The sequence below is a fragment of the Antechinus flavipes genome, chromosome 4 (assembly GCF_016432865.1).
Source record: "Antechinus flavipes isolate AdamAnt ecotype Samford, QLD, Australia chromosome 4, AdamAnt_v2, whole genome shotgun sequence".
Taxonomy (NCBI): domain Eukaryota; kingdom Metazoa; phylum Chordata; class Mammalia; order Dasyuromorphia; family Dasyuridae; genus Antechinus; species Antechinus flavipes.
In genome coordinates this window covers 206,983,128-207,001,218 of record NC_067401.1, presented here as the reverse complement: position 1 = coordinate 207,001,218, position 18,091 = coordinate 206,983,128, and the positions used below count along the sequence as shown (strand labels likewise).

The 18,091-nt window shown below is 35.9% G+C and overlaps 1 long non-coding RNA gene across 4 annotated transcripts in view; it reads left to right on the top strand.

Annotated features, from left to right (window-relative positions):
* LOC127561793 (uncharacterized) overlaps positions 1-2,483 on the top strand; it is a 61,786-nt gene extending 59,303 nt beyond the window's left edge. For all 4 annotated transcript variants that reach the window (XR_007953536.1, XR_007953533.1, XR_007953534.1 and 1 more), the window contains one exon: positions 2,167-2,483. This is a non-coding gene — a long non-coding RNA (uncharacterized LOC127561793). The remainder of the gene's footprint in view (positions 1-2,166) is intronic.
* Positions 2,484-18,091: the final 15,608 nt, after the last annotated feature.

Here is an 18,091-nt window from a genome sequence, read left to right as displayed (position 1 = left end):
AGGCTTCTATAATAACCCAGAAGAGGGTAAATGTATCTCTTAGATAACTTTTAGCTATAAGAACTATCACCTTTTTTTTTTTTAGGCAATCATGGTTAAGTGGTCACATAGGGTCACATAGTTAATAAGTAGCTGAGATTGGATTTAAACTCAGGTCCTCCTGACTCCAGAGCCAGTGCTCTATCCACTTTTCCATCCAGCTTCCTCTAACTACTATGATTTTTTACTCCACATGGATTCTCATGCTGCAGACAGATCTAGTTCTGACTTTATTTATTTATTTAAAACTTTTAATTTATAAAACATATGCATGGGTAATTTTTCAACATTGACCTTTGCAAAACCTGTTCCAAATTTCCCCTCCTTCTCCCCATCCACTCCCCTAAATGACAAATATGTTAAAGTATATGTTAAATCCAATAAATGTGTACATATTTACATAGTTATCTTGCTGGATCAAGAAAGAAAAAAAACCTGAGAAAGAAAACAAAATGCAAGTAAACAATAACAGAACGAGTGAAAATGCTATGTTGTGGTCCAAACTCAGTTCCCACAGTTTTCTCTCTGGGTGTAGATGGCTCTCTTCATCACAAGATCATTGGAACTGGTTTGAATCATCTTATTGTTGAAGAAAGCCCCCGGTTCTGACTTCATTTAAAGGAATTTAGGTCTAACCTAGAAGATTCCTTTCAAGTACTTAATACAGAACATAGCATAGGATGTCAGAGCTAGAAGAATATTAAATGTTCAAGCACAGAAAAAAGCCAAAAAGAACCTTAGAATAGAAACCATTAAAAAACAGAGCATAGAATCTCCTAACTGGAAAGAGAATGATCTGATCAAGCCAAAAACCATCTATTAAGCACATACTACATAACAGGTTATGCTAACCTCTGAAGATTCAATGAAAAAGCCAAAACAATCCTTGTTTTGAAGGAACTCACAATCAGATGCAAAAAAAGGTGCAAAATGAGAACAACATATAGGCAAGACAAATTGGAGAAAACCTCAAAAGCACTAGTTTTAAGAGGGATGGGAAAGACTTTTTTGCAAAATGAAACTTAAAAGGAACCAGAGAAGCAAAGGGTAGAACTGAGGAGGGGGAAAATTTCCAGGCCTAGAGGAGAGCCAGTGAAAATTTCCAGAGCAGAGAGATGGATTCTTGTTTAAGGAACAGCAAGGAGCCTGGTGCCATTGATTAGATCTCAGAGTATCTGAAAAGAAGTGATGTCGTCCAACCTTCCCATTTTACAGACTAGGAGACTGAGACCCAGAGAAGAAAAGTTCCTTTTACAAGTATACACAGGAGAGAGAGCTGAGACTAGAAGCCAGTTTTTTTTGACTTTGAGCCAAAGTTTTATTCCATTAACACCATTGCTGCCTATAATAATACCTGTAGAAACTACCTCCTAGGGTTTCTGTAAAACCCAAATGAAGTACAGGTTTACAGTGGTTCGCAATTTTTAAGAAGCTTATCTTTAAAAAGAGATTATCAGTTATTAGTATTATTGTTTTTGTAATTATTGCACTTAGATACACTGTATTAGAAATAGAAGTATGTGTGTGTATCTGTATGGTTAAGAATTTAATCAAAACCAAAACCTAAAATATTCTATTGCAGTCAGGTCCTGCTGACTTTCAAAAAAATCTTTTGCTTTTGTTTATTTAGGCAAAATTAGAAAATTTTTTGTAAGTAAGTGGTATAGAGGCTAACCATCATGAGATAGAGAATGAAATTCATACAAGAAAAGGCAGAAGAGAAATGTGACCTGAAGTAGAGAGATGAGGGTACCAAACAGAAGTTGAAAGCAAGATTTGTCTTGATTAAGATTAATAGAGGCCTTAAAACAGGATTTTAATGGGATAAAGGCAGTGATATTTTTAAATTGGTTCCAATTGGCTTGTGATACAATTTAGGACTTGATTTATTGTTTTGTTTATTGTCTAGACTTTAAAAGTGAAACAAATAAGTTAATTATGTAGAGTAAGGGTAGCTAGGTGGTATAGTAGATAAAGCACAGACCCTGGAATCAGGAGGATCCAAGTTCAAATCTAATCCTAGATACTTATCATGTGACCCCAAATAAGTCACTTAATTCCAATTGCCTCAAAAAAGGGACAGATTAAATTTAAAATTGTATCATGGGCATATCATTTTTTTTTCAGAGATCTATTGTTAAACATTTACCAGCACATAGGAGAAAGGAGAAGGAGCATGGACAGAGGACTCTATATGATCACCCTTTCAGAAGATGTGAAATGTACTTTAGAAGTTATATGGTTAACCCTCATCATTTTGCAGGGGAGAAGAAGTCCAGAAAAATTAAATGACTCAGGATTTGAATTCAAGTCCTCTGAGACAAAAGATAAATTTTAATCCTATGATGCCTTTCTTTCTGCTGCTGTCATAACTAGATCCTTAGTACTGGAATCCATTTCAAGACAAGCTCTGTCTTAAATAAAGGAGGCGATATTACCAAAAAGGTGAATGCAAGTTTTATCCAATCATAAATCTGGGGGAAGGAGGTATTCTATAAGAACTACTGGGGAAAGTCGGAAAGCAATAGAACAAAAATAGGTTTGAGCCAAAATTTAAAAGCTTTTGAACAAACAAAATCAATGAAATCAGAACAAGAAGGAAGACAAGCAATGGAGTGAGAAAAAAATTATTAAATATCTGATATTCAAAACACATTGTACATTGATAAGTAGATAGGTAACAAATGTTAAGTCTTCCTTGTGATAGAGGAAAACAGCATATAAAAGGGAACTGAATGGAGAGAGCAGTGAGGAGATGTGGAAGAAAGCAGCCTTCCTTTCTAAAGGACAGAAAGCAAAGCTTTCCCTTTAATACATCCCACCTTCCCTCTGCACTTATGGAGTGCATGTGACTCATTGTGCTAAGCAAAGACTAGGTCTGGAGTGCTCCTCATTACATGCAATATCCTTCTGTGGATTGTGTGTGGGTGTACCTGTGGTGGGAGGGTTTGTTCATCCACATTTGGTATTCACCTCTTACTCAACTTTCACTATTGTCTCCAAAGAAGCTGTAACATGCACAGCAGCCATACCCCAGTAAAACTGTCTCCACAGGAGGGCTAGACTGGATTGAGGGTAACAATCCATTGGTGAGTTTGTCTACCCTAAATATGTGAAGATGTTTCCTCCTACTCTTTCCATCCCATGAAATGAGCAGATTAGAATAATTTGTTCCAATGGCAGATATCAAAGATACCAAAAGACCATCCACTGCATCCCAGGTCATTGCCAGTTTGGCAATTCTGGAAGGGAAGAGTTAGACTGTTTATTTTGTGCAACTCTACCTCATTTGAATTCAAATCATACACAAGTCAAAATATTACTACTCACACCATGATGTCACTGGTCCTCTGGAAATGAAGGATGAACAACAGCAACATCTTTGCTGAGCCTTCTTCCTCCATGGCGTACAGATGGTATCATGGATGCTTTGGTCCATGAGAGTCACAAAAAGTTGGATGTGACTGAATGACCAACACCAAAGGACTTAAGCTACAAATTAAAAGAAAGTTTTGATTTAGAAAGGAGGATTTTATATGAGTGTTTTATAAGGGCTTTTCTTTTATGTGATTGAGAGAAAAACTAAACCAAACCAAAAAGGATATGAGCAGAGTTTCTCTCCTCTGCAGCCTGGAGGATTCCCCTGACATAGCTATCAGAGCTGATTGGGTAAAAGGAGACAGGCAAGGCAACAATATGCTTTTGTGAAACACTTACTGTGTGTCAGGTATAGTGCTTAGCTCTGAAGATACAAGCAACAAAAAAGGCAACAAATTTTGTTCAAATTTGAGAAGACAATATACAAAAGGGAGCTGAAACTCATGAGAAGGGAGGAGATATTAAAGAAAAATGCAGGATGAGAAAGCAGATGAGTTATGGTGGTAGAAGTCTGGTGAATTAGAAGAACAGCCAAGAGTGGAAATAACCCAAATAGAGAGGACTAAAAATCCTTAGATAAGTAACCAAAGCATATGAGCAGTTATCAAAAGAAGATGGGCATGTAAGGGTAATTTTTTTAAATGCTCTGTCACTAGTAAAAGAAATGTAAATTAAAACCATTCTAAGTCTTCTTGGAATATTGAGCAAAGATGTCAAGAGACAGAAATAGTGTTGGAAAGAAAAATATGTTGGAAGACAGGCATATTTTCTGTGGTGGCTGAGCTATGAACTGGTCCAACAATTCTGGAAAACAATTTGGAAATGATAGTAGAAAATGAATTAAACTGTTCATATCCTGACTTAGCTCTTTAGCTCACTATCAGATACTGGTCCCAAAGAGGTCAAAGACAAGAAGAAAAATCCTATGTATATATAAATATACACAATAGTGCTTTCTGTGTTAGCCACCCTTCCCCTAAAAAATAACAACCCAACAACTCAGCAACAAACAAACCTAGAAACAAAAGAAATGACTCTTGATTAGAAGATAACTGAATAAATTATAGTTTATAAATGGAATTGAATATTATTGTGCCATATAAAATGTTATAAGGAATTCAGCTATAACCCAAATTTGAGAAGATTTGCAGGAAGTGATGCTGAGTTACTAAATTAGATCCAAGAGAATAACCACAATAATATAAATCTAAAACCTCCCCACAATATTAAAAGCTACCTAAATTCAGAATAAATATAAGAACAATTTATCTCTAGAATATGGATATACGCTCCCCCCCCCCCGATAGGTGGTGGACTACAGGTATAGGATATTATATACACTTTCATATGTGGGAACATAAAGACTTGTTTTATTTAACTGACTTTTTTGGTTTCTTTTTTGGTTACATAATTGCAAGGGAAGCTATTGGGAGGTGACAGTAGTATAAAAAATTTTTTTAAATATAGGAAAGTTCTAATGTTATCTAGAAGATAAATGTAGAGTTCCATCTAGTAGTAAATGGGATTGTGACATTCCAAGAGACTGAAAAGAATAAAGATCTCTAAATAAGTAGCCTCCTTTGGAAGCTCCCTTCCTTTCTCAGAACTCCCCAGAAGCAAAGCTATGCTTATGATCATGGGCCCAACCTTGCCCATCCTTTTAAGGTTTTTTTTTTTTTCCTGCTGAGCAAGTAACATAGAGTGGAAGCAAAGAAGACAAAGTTATACCCTTTCTTAGACTCACCTCCTTTCTTTTTCCCTACCCTTATCCAGCAATTCCCAAATGGCTGGGAGCCATAACCCACTGTCAACGATACAGGTGAGGTGCCCAGGCCTGGCAAATTACATTTATCCTTTCTGGCTACAGTTCTTTTATTTTATTTCCTTTTTCTTTACCAGAAGAATCTAAAGACATTTGGAACATGAAATTAGGAGTGTTCCAGTAAGAGTAACACTGAACCATCACATACATTAGCAGTCCTGAGGGCTGTCTCTTCATGCTCCCAAGAGCCACAGTTCTGTCTTCTGAGGGACCCAGCCATAAGGGAAGAGGGTGCGTGCGTGGAGAGTTGAGTGACCTCTCTTCCCAGACCTCTGATCTCCATTACTGTTGAAAGGATCAAATAAAGGAATTAGATAACCCATTTCATAAATTATCATAAAGGCAATGCGACAGAATATGTAGAATTTGGAAGTCAGGAAGACCTAAGTTCAGTTAGTCAGTCAATAAGCACTTATTAAATGCCTACCACATGCTAAGCATTGTGCTATGTTCTAGGTATACTAAGAAAGGCAAGACCAATTCTTTTCTTCCAGGGATCTTCTAATAGAGGAGATGATATGCAAATTAACTGTGTACACACAAAATATATACAGTGTAAATAGAAAAATAATCTTAAGGAGAAGGGATTTGGGGGTAAAGGGAAGTTGGAGCAAGACTGCCTACAAAAGGCAATGAAATTGAATTTTAAAGGAAGTCAAGGAAGTCAGGAGGCAGAGGTGCTTCAGACTATAATGGGATTGATGTTAGTACCTATGTCACAACATTACTGCAGGCAATCAAATGAAAAAAATAAATGCAAAGTGAGTTACTATTGTAAATTCAGTTGTTATATGACTGAATTATACTAGTTTAACCGATCACCAGGTGCTTCTCAGGACAGCTCCAAAGGGCTTCAGATCTTCACTAAGCCTACGTTTCCATCATCACTGAAGCCCAGCTTCAAGCACAGGAACCTTTGGCTCCTGAGCCTGCTTTGCTCCTTGAATTCAGTAATATAACACTGATCTCCAAAATCAAAGGACTTAAGAGTTAGATGGACCTTTGAGATCATGCAGCCATAGTCCTAACTCTGGAAGAGACATTAGAGTTCATCTAGTTCAAAATGTTCACTTTATAGAGAAATAATACATTATTCAAGTGGTGTGACTAGGCTCCATAGCCAATATTCTTGCAATTTCAGTGTGAATAGCAATCAATGAATCAATAAGCCTTAAAATTTTCATTTTTTGTTGATAATTTTTGATTTACATTATTTTCATTTCCTAATGTCCATCCCCCATGAGTCACCTCTTATAATGAAGAATTAAAAAAAAAGAGAAATGAAAGCAGTTTCACAAAACTTACAATCTCTTTAGAATCAAACCTGATAGTATGTTCCATGTTTCATATCTATTGTCTCATACTTTTCCAAAGGAGGAAGATTTGTACATTTTCTCAAATTTTCTTTGGTTCAAGCTTGATTATCATTACATAACATTCGGTTTTTTTATTTGTACTGTTATAATCATTTGTGAATTTAGTTTTCCTGATTTTGCTAACTTCACTTTGTACTAGTTTATATAAGTCTTCCCATGCTTCTCTGGATTTTTTACATTCATAATATTTCCATTGTAATAGTCATCTATTTTATTCATGTATATTCAAAAAAACTTATTAAGTTCCTACTATATTTCAACAGGAGGAGGGGAATGGCTAGCAAGCGTTCTTAGTCAGGTGCAAATCTGTGTCTAATACACACTGGCTATGTGAACCTGAGCAAGTCACTTAATCAATTCTTCAAGACATGTAAATTATAAGTTGTACAACAGCTACTGATCTTCAGTGAGAGAAGGAGCTCTCCATAACTGTGATAACATAGATTAAGAAAGAAGAGGGATGTGCCATATATTCCCTCTACTTCTCCTATTGATACTCTGACCCACCACTTTCCATGACTTTCCAACACTTTCTTAAGTTCATCAATCAAAGAAAATTGATCTGATTTGTAGTGGTTTCCTATTTTCAGAATGTAAACACTCACATTGAAAATTTAACAATCAGCTGATGTGAGCTTAATTGAGTTGGCTCTAGCACATCCTTCTCACTCATGCTACCATAGCAAAATTACTAATTCTGGTATCCCTTGCCTCTTTCCTTCACCACATCTGGGTCATTTTGAGTTTAAGTATATTTATTTACAATAGAAAGGAAAAATCAATTACTAAAAATTATATAGAAGAAAGTTCATGGAAATGATTCCTACTCCAGCTAATAGAATGGAACATCTAAGCTTATATATATTGTTTAATTCTACAGGACTAGTTTAACCATGTTGCTTTTTTTGGCCTGGAGCCTATACTTCAGGATCCATCTACCCTAACCAAAGAGAGTAAGAAGATTCACTTTTCAGAATCTCCATTTCTTCTTTGTTATTGGACTTAAAAACAGGCTGAAAGAGTGTTTTGGTCTGAACTTCAGGGGACACTCAGTCAATTGAAAAGCTTTCTGATTGCTGACCAATTTGGGATATTCTTTCCTTATTTCTACATAATATCTAAGAAATTTCTTCTTGTTCTCAAAGTGAATGTGGGTGGGATCAGAGGACAGCTCTCATAAAAGATAAAACAGTTGTGCTCTTTTTCTAGGAAAAGAAATAATTCAATCTAACACCTAATTAATAATAATTAAGGTAAAGATGATTACATGAAAAGTTGCAGCCAAACCCAACCCCTCTGAGAAACACCTTCTAATGAGGAAGAATGCAAATAGAACAAAGATTCAGCAAACCCAAAGAGAATACTGAGCTTTTCCATCCCTTAAGTGATTGCACTAATAGAATGAGGCCAGAAGCAAGAATAATTTCCAGTTGAGGTCAGCATTCTAGAAAACAAAAGTTCAAAATCATAGACCTTCTAGCAAGGGACTGAACACGGAAATGGGACAAGGTTGGACTGATAAGGGGTCAGGGATTCTCTGAAAGAGAGAACTGAGCTGCAGATTTGCAGATTGGTCTGAGATCCAAGTCCAGTTTCTAGTCTCAGAACAGGATTGCTAAAGAACATAGCACCTAGATCCAATCAGTCCTAGCCAGGAAATAAAGTAGGGGATATGGGACCAGGACCCAGACACCCAAGTTTCAGTTAATCCTTAGGTAAGCAGAAACATTCAGATCACAGAAAGGGCAGGATCTAAGCCTAATCATCCTAACCAAGAATAAGAAAGAAGCAGAACCTATCCTTGACATAAAATCTCAATCTAAGGGCTAAGGTTGAAAAATTGAACAAATAGGAAAAAAAACCCCAAAACAATGAAAAAATTATATGGTTTAAAAGAATCTCAAGATAAATTTCCAGAGGAAAGAAATAACTCCACAATAATTGCAAGTATATGGAAGACATGAAGAAAGAGCTGAAACAAGAAGTAAAGGATGAAATTACTGCATTTGGAAACAGTAAAGAACAGGAGGTAGAAAATTTAACCCACATAGTGGACACACAGAAAACTAGAACAGAGAAAACAAAACTGATTCAATAAAACGTGAAATATTATTATGAATTCCAAAATCTGAAAAAAAAAGAACTAGAAGATATGAGGCATTTCCTATGAGGAAAAAATGGAACTAGAAAATGAGGTGAAGAGAGAAAATTTAAGAAGTCCATGGTTCCCTGAAAACCCAAACCAAACAAAAACCAAATGCTATGTTAAAAGAAATTATAAAAGAAAAATTTTCCCAATTACTAGAGCCAGAAAGAAAAATGAAAACAGAAAAAAAACATTAGTTTGCTAATGAAAAAAATCTCCCAATTAAATTGCCCAGAAATTTCATAACCAGAATCTGTATCTTCCAAATAAAATAAAAAATATTACAAACAGCCAGTAAGAAAAAAATCAAATACCAAGGAACCACAGTTAGGATCACACAGGATTATGCAATGATTACTTTAAAGAAAAGAAAATCTTGGAATATGATATATCTAAAGGAAAAAGAAAAAGACTTATAACCAAGAATAACTGCCTAAATAACAGAATTTTTCCCTACAGGAAAAAATGGAATAAATGACTTGTTAAACATTTATGTTGGGAAAATCAGAAATAAAAACACAAGAGACATAAGAAAGCTAAAAAGGAAAATACATTTAAACAAAATGAAGGAACTAATGCTTCATATCTCAATCAGAGCAGAGGAAATTTATAAGCATCTTCAGAATCCCACTGTTTTCAACTGTTAAAGGGGCAGCAATGATTTTATTTTGATTAATTTCTTTTAAGAGAGTAAAGAAAAGAGGTAACCAAATATAATAGGGAAGAAATAAGTAAGAGGGAAGAACTAGCTATTGCTAATAATTGGGAAATGTCAGAAAAAGGCATTAAGAAAAATGACTGATATTTATATATCATACTGAAGTTTAAAAAGCATTCTCCTCACAAAAACTTTAAGAGACAGCTAATTTAAGTCTTATTTTACAGAGCAAGAGATTGAGGCTCAGAAAATTTGAGTACTTGCCCAAATTGAAATAGCTTAGTAAATCTTGGAACCAGAATTTGAATCTAGGTCTCCTGTTTCCAAATCCAATTCTCTTTCTACTATACAATGTCAACTGCCAAAGTAACCAATACTATACAAATCTGAGATAGCATTATTTAGTGGGGATGGTTTGTAATGAATCATTATTTTCCTTACTCTTTTATTATCCCTTCAAGATCAGGACAGCCCTCTGTTTTTCTGGTCAGTTAGCGGTGTAATCTATAACCAAAAAAAAAAAAGAAGTTTTATCTGTGTAAAGTTGATGTATCTGGATAAAGATTAAATCTCTTACCTTGACTTTTCCATGACATGTTCTAAATAGCAAGCTTAAAGGGTCAAAAAGAGTAACAATATAAATTAGCCAAAAAGAAATCACTCAAAAATAAACATGCCAGTAACCAAACAAATTCAGAACTATATAATCATCTTAGACATCATTTCCATTTTTTGAGAGTCTTCAGTATGATGAGCGATATAGGAAACTGTCAGGTTTATAGATGCATACTCCTTCACCAAAGCTAGCTGTAGCCTTGAGTAACAAATTGCAAGAAAATAAATTAGGAGATGTTATGTGAAACAGTAAGAAACGGTTAGCACAGGATCATAACATTTTGTCAAATCAATAACATTTATTAAGTGTTTGCTATGTGCTAGGCACTGTGCTAATCAATGGTGATTAAAAATCCATGCAGAAAGACAGTTATTGCCCTCAGTTACTTATATTCTAATAGGGGAAAGCAACACATTAAAAGGGAGCTGAAAAGGCTGGTGGAGATACCTTCTTCTTCTTTTTTTTATTATAGCTTTTTATTTACAAGTTATATGCATGGGTAATTTTACAGCATTGACAATTGCCAAACCTTTTGTTCCAATTTTTCCCCTCCTTTCCCCCATCCCCTCCCCCCGATGGCAGGTTGACCAATACATGTTAAGTATGTTAAAGTATAAATTAAATACAATATAAGCATACATGTCCTAACAGTTATTTTGCTGTACATAAAGAATCAGAGTTTGAAATAGGGTACTATTAGCCTGTGAAGGAAATAAAAAATTCAGGCAGACAAAAATAAAGGGATTGGGAATTCTATGTAATGGTTCATAGTCATCTCCCAGAGTTCTTTTGCTGGGTGTAGCTGGTTCAATTCATTACTGCTCTATTGGAGCTGATATGGTTCATCTCATTGTTGAAGAGAGCCACGTCCTTCAGAATTGATCATCATATAGTATTGTTGTTGAAGTATATAATGATATCCTGGTCCTGCTCATTTAACTCAGCATCAGTTCACATAAGTCTTTCTGAGATCATCCTGCTGATCATTTCTTACTGAACAATAATATTCCATAATATTCATATACCACTATTTATTCAGCCATTCTCCAATTGATGGGCAGCCACTCAGTTTCCAGTTTCTGGCCACTACAAACAGGGCTGCCACAAACATTTGTGCACATACAGGTCATTTTCCCTTCTTTAAGATCTCTTTGGGATATAAGCCTGGTAGAAACACTGCTGGATCAAAGGGTATGCACAGTTTGATAACTTTTTGAGCATAGTTCCAAATTGCTTGAAGATACCTTCTTAAAGACATGGTGGCAAAGTCAAAATAATGAATGATAGCTAGTCTGGACCCTTCCAAAATGGGAGGAATTCACCTTTGGGAGAAAGCAGCCAGAGGGGCAAAGGGGAAAAGATCATAAGAACTGGTAGGGACATTAGGTTAGAACACAATGTTAGAACTGCAAGGAATCTTAGAATATAGAATGATAGAGCTGGAAGGGATCTTAGAATGCAGAATTAAGGTTGGAGCACAACATAAAGTTGGCCTTAGAACATAGAACATGAAATGTAAGTGCTTGAAAGAACCTGAGATTATACAATGAGAGAGCTGGAAAAGACCTTAGAATATAGAATATTAAGGTTGGAAGAAGCCTTAAAATATTCAATTAGAATATGGAGAATAAATTTTGGTGCCTGAAAGAAAATTAGTATATAGAATGTTAGAACTGGAAGGAACCTGAAAAGTTGTCTAGTGTAATCCCTTTACAAGAATAAGTTACTTTCCCAAGGTCACACAGGCTGTATGATGGAGGCAGGATTACAACCCAAATCTTCAAATCTAATGCATCTTTCACTTCACCTTGGGAGGACTAGCACTTCTGTTGTGGGCTTTTGCCAAGCCCTGTTCAGGGTTGCCCATCCACATTTGGTGTCCACCTTTCACCCATCTCTTACCTGTGGCTCCAAGAAGTTGTAGCATGTACAACAGCCACACCGCAGTAAAACTTATTGGTAGATGGACTAAACCAGGTTAAGGGCTAGATATCAAATCCACCAGTGAGTTAGGAGGATGTCTACCCAAGCACGTGAAGACTTTCCCAGATCATATGGGCAGATCAGAACAATTTTTTCCAATGACTATAAAGGCCAATGAAGCAGGTTCTATGTAAAGCTTAGAGCTTGGTCAGACAACAAAATGCCAAGATTATCCATGGCATCCTGGGCTATTGCCAGTCTGACAACTCTAGGAGAGAGAGACTGATGTGTTTGCGCAACCATACCTCCCTTAAATCCTGTGATGTCAATGGTCTTCTTTGAAAGAACATTTTTCAGATGAGGAATCAGAAGCCAGGGAGGTTAATGGTATAAATGATGAATCATCAATCATGACATTGAAGATGAGTAGTCAGACATGGGGAAGGAGAACCAGGAGAGAGTAATATCATGAAGGTCCTGGGGGAGTGAATATCTGGGAGAAGAAGATCAACAGTATTAAATGAGCAGATAGCTGAAGGAGATAAGGTTTGAAAAATACTATCAGATTTGGTAAAGATGGCAAAAAGGAGATGAAAGGCAAATGAATTGACAGAGAGCTTGATCTGAGACCTATCTCATTCAATTTATTGTTGAGAGTTTTTATGATGAAATTGTAAGGAGAGCAACAAACAGTTGTTAAATGGATTAAATCTGTTATTGTTTCTTTGGTGACCTTTTCTTTCTTTTATTTAATTTATTTTTCCCTAAGTTACATTCCACAATTTTTTAGTATTAGTTTTTATGAGATTTTGAGTTTTAAAGTTTTCTCCCTCCTTCCGCCTTCCAAATATAGCCGGCAGTTTGATATAATGTATACATGTCCTATATTTCCATATTAGTCACAGTTGTGAAAGAAGAAACAGACCAAAAGGAGAAAAAAATATGAGAAAGATAAAGTGAAAAAAGTATGCTTTAATCTGCATTAAGAATCCTTCAGTTCTTTATCTGGATATGGATTGCATTTTCCTCTCTGAGTTCTTTATACTTGTCATGGATCATTGTGTTGCTTAGAAGAGCTGAGTCATTTATAGTTAATCATCACACAATGTTGCTGATACTGTGCAGAATGTTTTCCTTGATCTGTTCATTTCACTTTGTATCAGTTCATATAAATCTTTTTAGGTTTTTCTGAAACCTGCCTGTTCATCATTTCTAAGTGAACAACAGTATTCCATTACATTCATATATCACAGCTTATTCAGGCATTCCCCAACTGATGGGCATCTCCTCAATTCTCAATATTTTGACATATCGTGACCTTTTCATTAGCAATGCAGTAAACCACCACATTTGGCTTTATGGCTTCAGTGCCCAAGGAATTATGCATTGGAGAGACAATAGCAATTTTTTAAATGACAATCATACTTGATAGTACATGCAAAAGATTCTATAAGGAAGCATAATTTTTAAGATACCCAAACATTAATTTTTTTTATTTCAAAGAGGGAAAGATTTTAAAAGAAAAGAAGAGATTATGGATTGTACTGTTACCATATATGCAGTAGTCAAAGTGGGGAAATAGTGTGGTTTAGTGGAAAGAGGTGATTTAGGATCATAACATAGATTGGAATCATGCTTTTGCTATTACATGTGATTATGGACAAGTAATTATCACCTCTCTGGAACTCAGTTTCTCTATCTATAAAATAAAGATATCATATTAGATCATCTTCTAAGATCTTTTCCAGCTCTAAATCTATGATCTTTTAAAGTAAAAGTTAAAAACGGTTATTAATAATGATGAAATCTCATTGAACCATTTTCCATCCTTAGTTTCACCTATCTCATCTTGTGACCAAAGACACATATCTGTGATTATTGGTCAAAGTTATGGTGTATTCTTTGACTGTAAAACAAATTTTCTCTCTATCTTTCCCTTCTCTCTCTCTCTCTCTCTCTCTCTCTCTCTCTCTCTCTCTCTCTCTCTCTCTCTCTCTCTCTCTCTCTCTCTCTCTCTCTCTCTTTCCCCCCCCTCTCCCTCTGTGTGTCTTTCTCTTTAACAGTGACACTGGATTGGGGGTGGCATGGGAGGTGAGGTTAGTCAGAATGGAGAGTCCAAGGAATGATGTGAAGTGAGTTGACAGTCTGAGAATAGCGGGACAATTAGAATGTTAATGACATCTCAACCACTTTCCCTGAGGGAGTGGTGGTGGGGCTGAGTTTATATATGATATATAAATGTTGTATCCTTCCCTCTCCCCTCCCCTCAGATGAATGTAAGGTCCTTGAGAGCAGGAACTATTTTGTGTTTGCATATTAATTGCCTTAATTTAGGGTCTAGAGACCCAAAAGAGCGTTTATAGGAGTAAGAGAGAATGAGCATCTCATCCCAAAACTAGACTAGTATCAAATAGATGATCTAATTCATCTTCCTATGATATAGTAATACATCTCTCTATGATATAGTATTAACTTAATTTGTATCACACTTCATAATTTCTATCTTGATTTCATGTATCATATCATGTCATGTCAATATCAATTCAATAGTTCATTACTTTTCAACAAATATATATTTAATATTGATTTAAAATAATTTAAATTTATTTACATGCTGCTACCCATTCGTCCCCTAAATCCCCACTCAATAAGCTTCAGTGGCTTCCTATGACTCTAATATCAAATATAAGTACAAGCATTTATTCTCTCCCCCCAATTTTACAGATGAGGAAACTGAGTGAAGCAGTCAAATTTATGCACTTTACAAATATTCTCTCATTTGGTCCTTTCAACAATCTTAGATTATAGATGCTATTATATCCCCATTTTACAGATGAGGAAACTGAGTTAAACATATAAATCTGTGCACTTTACAAATATCCTCTCATTTGATCCTCCCCAAAACTTTAGGGTATAGGCACTTTTACAGAAGAGAGAACTGAGGCAAACAGGGACAAACCTATGTGCTGTGCACTGTGCTTAGCATATTCCAAATATTCTCTCATTTGGTCCTCCAAACACCCTTATATCCCCACTTTACAGATGAGAAAACTGAGGCAAACAGTTGTACCTATGCACTTTACAAAAATTATCTCATTTGTCCTTCACAACAATCTTGGATTATGGATATTGTTATTATCCTCATTTTTACAGATGAGGAAACTGAGACAAATAGGGATGAACCTATGTGCTATGCACTGTGTTAAGCACATTACAAATATTCTCTCATTTGATCTTTACAGCAACCTCAGGGTACAGATACTATTATATCCCCATTTTACAGATAAAGAAACTGAGTCAGAGGAGCACATGCACTTTATAAATATCCTCTCATTTCATCCTTCCAACAATCTTAGGGTAGAGGTCCTCTTATATTCCCATTTTACAGATGAAGAAATAGAGGCAAATAGATGAACCTACGCACTTTACAAATATTATCTCATTCGATCCTCACAACAATTTTAGGTTATAGGTACTATTATTATCCCCATTTTATAAATAATGAAAGTGATCCGAGGCAGTCTGAGGCAGACCAAGGCTTGCCAAGGTCACTCTCAGGTCTTCCTGACTCCAGCCCTAGTGCTATATCCACTGTACCGTCTAACTGCTTCTGTTTTTGAATTGAGAAGCATCAGAAAAGAGCAGAAAGAGATTTCAAGAGTTTGAGGCCATGCTTAAGGTCATATGGTTAATATGGGACAGAGCTGGGTTTCCAATCCTGTCTTCTGTACTTTTTAGTTCAATTCAATGATTGAACCAATGAGGAAAGTGAAACTGAGAGAAATGATTTGACTAGAATCCCCAGAGGACCATCAACTTTGTCTCATCATCCAAGCTTCTTAAAAGTTCTTTACCTCTAATCCTTAATCCCACCTGAGGCACCTTGAGCCCAGTTTCTCATCCTGTCCTGAGTTCATCATCACTTTCCACAGAACCATCTGATTATTTGGATTTTTTAAACTTCCTTTTGTTTTTACATCACCTTAATTTTCCAGTGCATTTACCTCCCCCTCCTAGTGAATCATTTCTTTTAAGAGCAAAAAACACCCAGTTTATTGAAACTAGCCTATTTATCACAAAGCTTTGACATCATAGGCAACATTCCATACATCTTCAAAAAAGGAGGAAGAGGGAGTATTGTCTCTTATCTCTTCTTTTAGGTCAAAAAAGTGGTTACTATCATCTCACAGCATCCTCTTTGGATGGCTTTGTGGTTGTTTCCATCATCACTGTTGTGATGATGATGAATAATGTTTCTTCTGGCTTTCTCTGGAAAAATAGAAACTTTGATGTCACCCAAGGGTGAAAACTATTTTTGCATGTGTTTTGAAAATTAAAAAGCTACTTTTTGACAGGGAGGTGATTCAGGCCAACCAAGAGACTAATGATGGAAAGAGTCATCCACTTTCAGAGAGAGGACTATGGGAGAGATTATACATATGGTCCTGGTCTCTCTTTGGAGAAAAATTGAAAAGGAAAAAGAATTGACTCTGCAAAGGCAAAGAGCTCCCTCTCTTTTAATTTTAGCTTTTTTATTTACATGATATATGCATGGGTACTTTTTCATCATTGACAATTGCAAAACCTTTTGTTCCAATTTTTCCCCTCCTTCCCCCCACCTCCTCCCCTAGATAGTAGGTTGATTAATACATGTTAAATATGTTAAAGTATAAGTCAAATACAATATATGTATACATGTCCATACATTTTGCTGCACAAAAAGAATTGGACTTTGAAACAGTGTACAATTAATTGTGTGAAGAAAATAAAAAACACAGGTGGACAAAAATAAAGAGATTGGGAATTCTATGTAGTTAACCTATCATTCTAAACTGATTTCATACCACTCCACTTCCTAGATTCTCTGGTCCAGTCAAGGTGATCTGTCCGATCCTGCTTATATGTCCTGTCTCTAGCCTCCTAGACTGTCCTTTATCACTAGGGCTTTCTCCACTACTCTGCACTAGTTCCTTCAATACTCACTTCATGTCACCTCCCACAAGAAATGACTTCCTGATTCCCCTTGTTGCCAGGGTAGTATCCTCCACATTATTATTTCTCTTGTATTCTATATAAATGTTGTATCCTTCCCTCTCCCCTCCCCCCAGACAAATGTAAGATCCTTGAGAGCAAGAACTATTTTGTGTTTGCATCTTAATTCCCTAGCATAGTGCCCAGTACATAGTAACAAAGCCTGGTTGATCAAATTTGATTTGACTTGAAGTCAGGAGACCCTGAGACTGAATCCTGGTTCTGAAATATAAATAATAATTATAACTCATATAGAGTTTTAAATTTACAAATATTATTTTATTTGATTCTCATAACCTGGAAGGTAGGTGCTATTAATATCTCAATTTTGCAGATGAGGAAACTGAGGCAGACAGAGGTCAAATGACTTGCCCAGAGTCACCCAGCTAGAGAGTGTCTGAAGCTAGATTTGAACTCAGATCTTCTTGACTCCAGAACTGGTGCTCTCTCCATCGTGCAACTTACTAAATAAACATTAAGTCACTTAACCTCTTTGAACTTTAGTTACTTCATCTATAAAATGGGAGAAATGTTATTTGCCCTATCTACGTAATATGGTTGTTATACATAAATGATTTGCAAACTAGATGTGCAATCTGTCCTTATTATTGTGCCAGATAGTGAAAAGTGCCATCAAATAGTTGTTGATTCATTGACAGTAATCAGGGAATACCTGACCCAGTCTACTATTTCTACTCCTACTTCTCCTTATTTGCTTTTTTTTTTTTTTAAGATTTTTATTCAGACCATTTCCTCAAGTTCTCTGCTTTCTTAGAGTCTCTCTAAGATTCGGTTTTCATCTCTATAGGGGTTACACTCAAATTTATGTATTTAGTCCTAATCTTTCCCCTATACTCTATATAATTTCATTTACTTCCTGGACAATTTCATTTTAATGCCCCATAGATACCTCCAAATCAACATGACCCAAACTTCACTTTTCAACCTCCAAAAACCTGCATGTCTCTACCAGATTCCCTATTTTGGCAGATTATACTGACAGGTTACCAGGTGGGAAAGAAAACCTGAAGTACTGATAAGATTAGTCCCTGAGGCAAGCAGGGAAGAGCATTGGTAGGGATCAGCTCAGCCTTATAGGTCC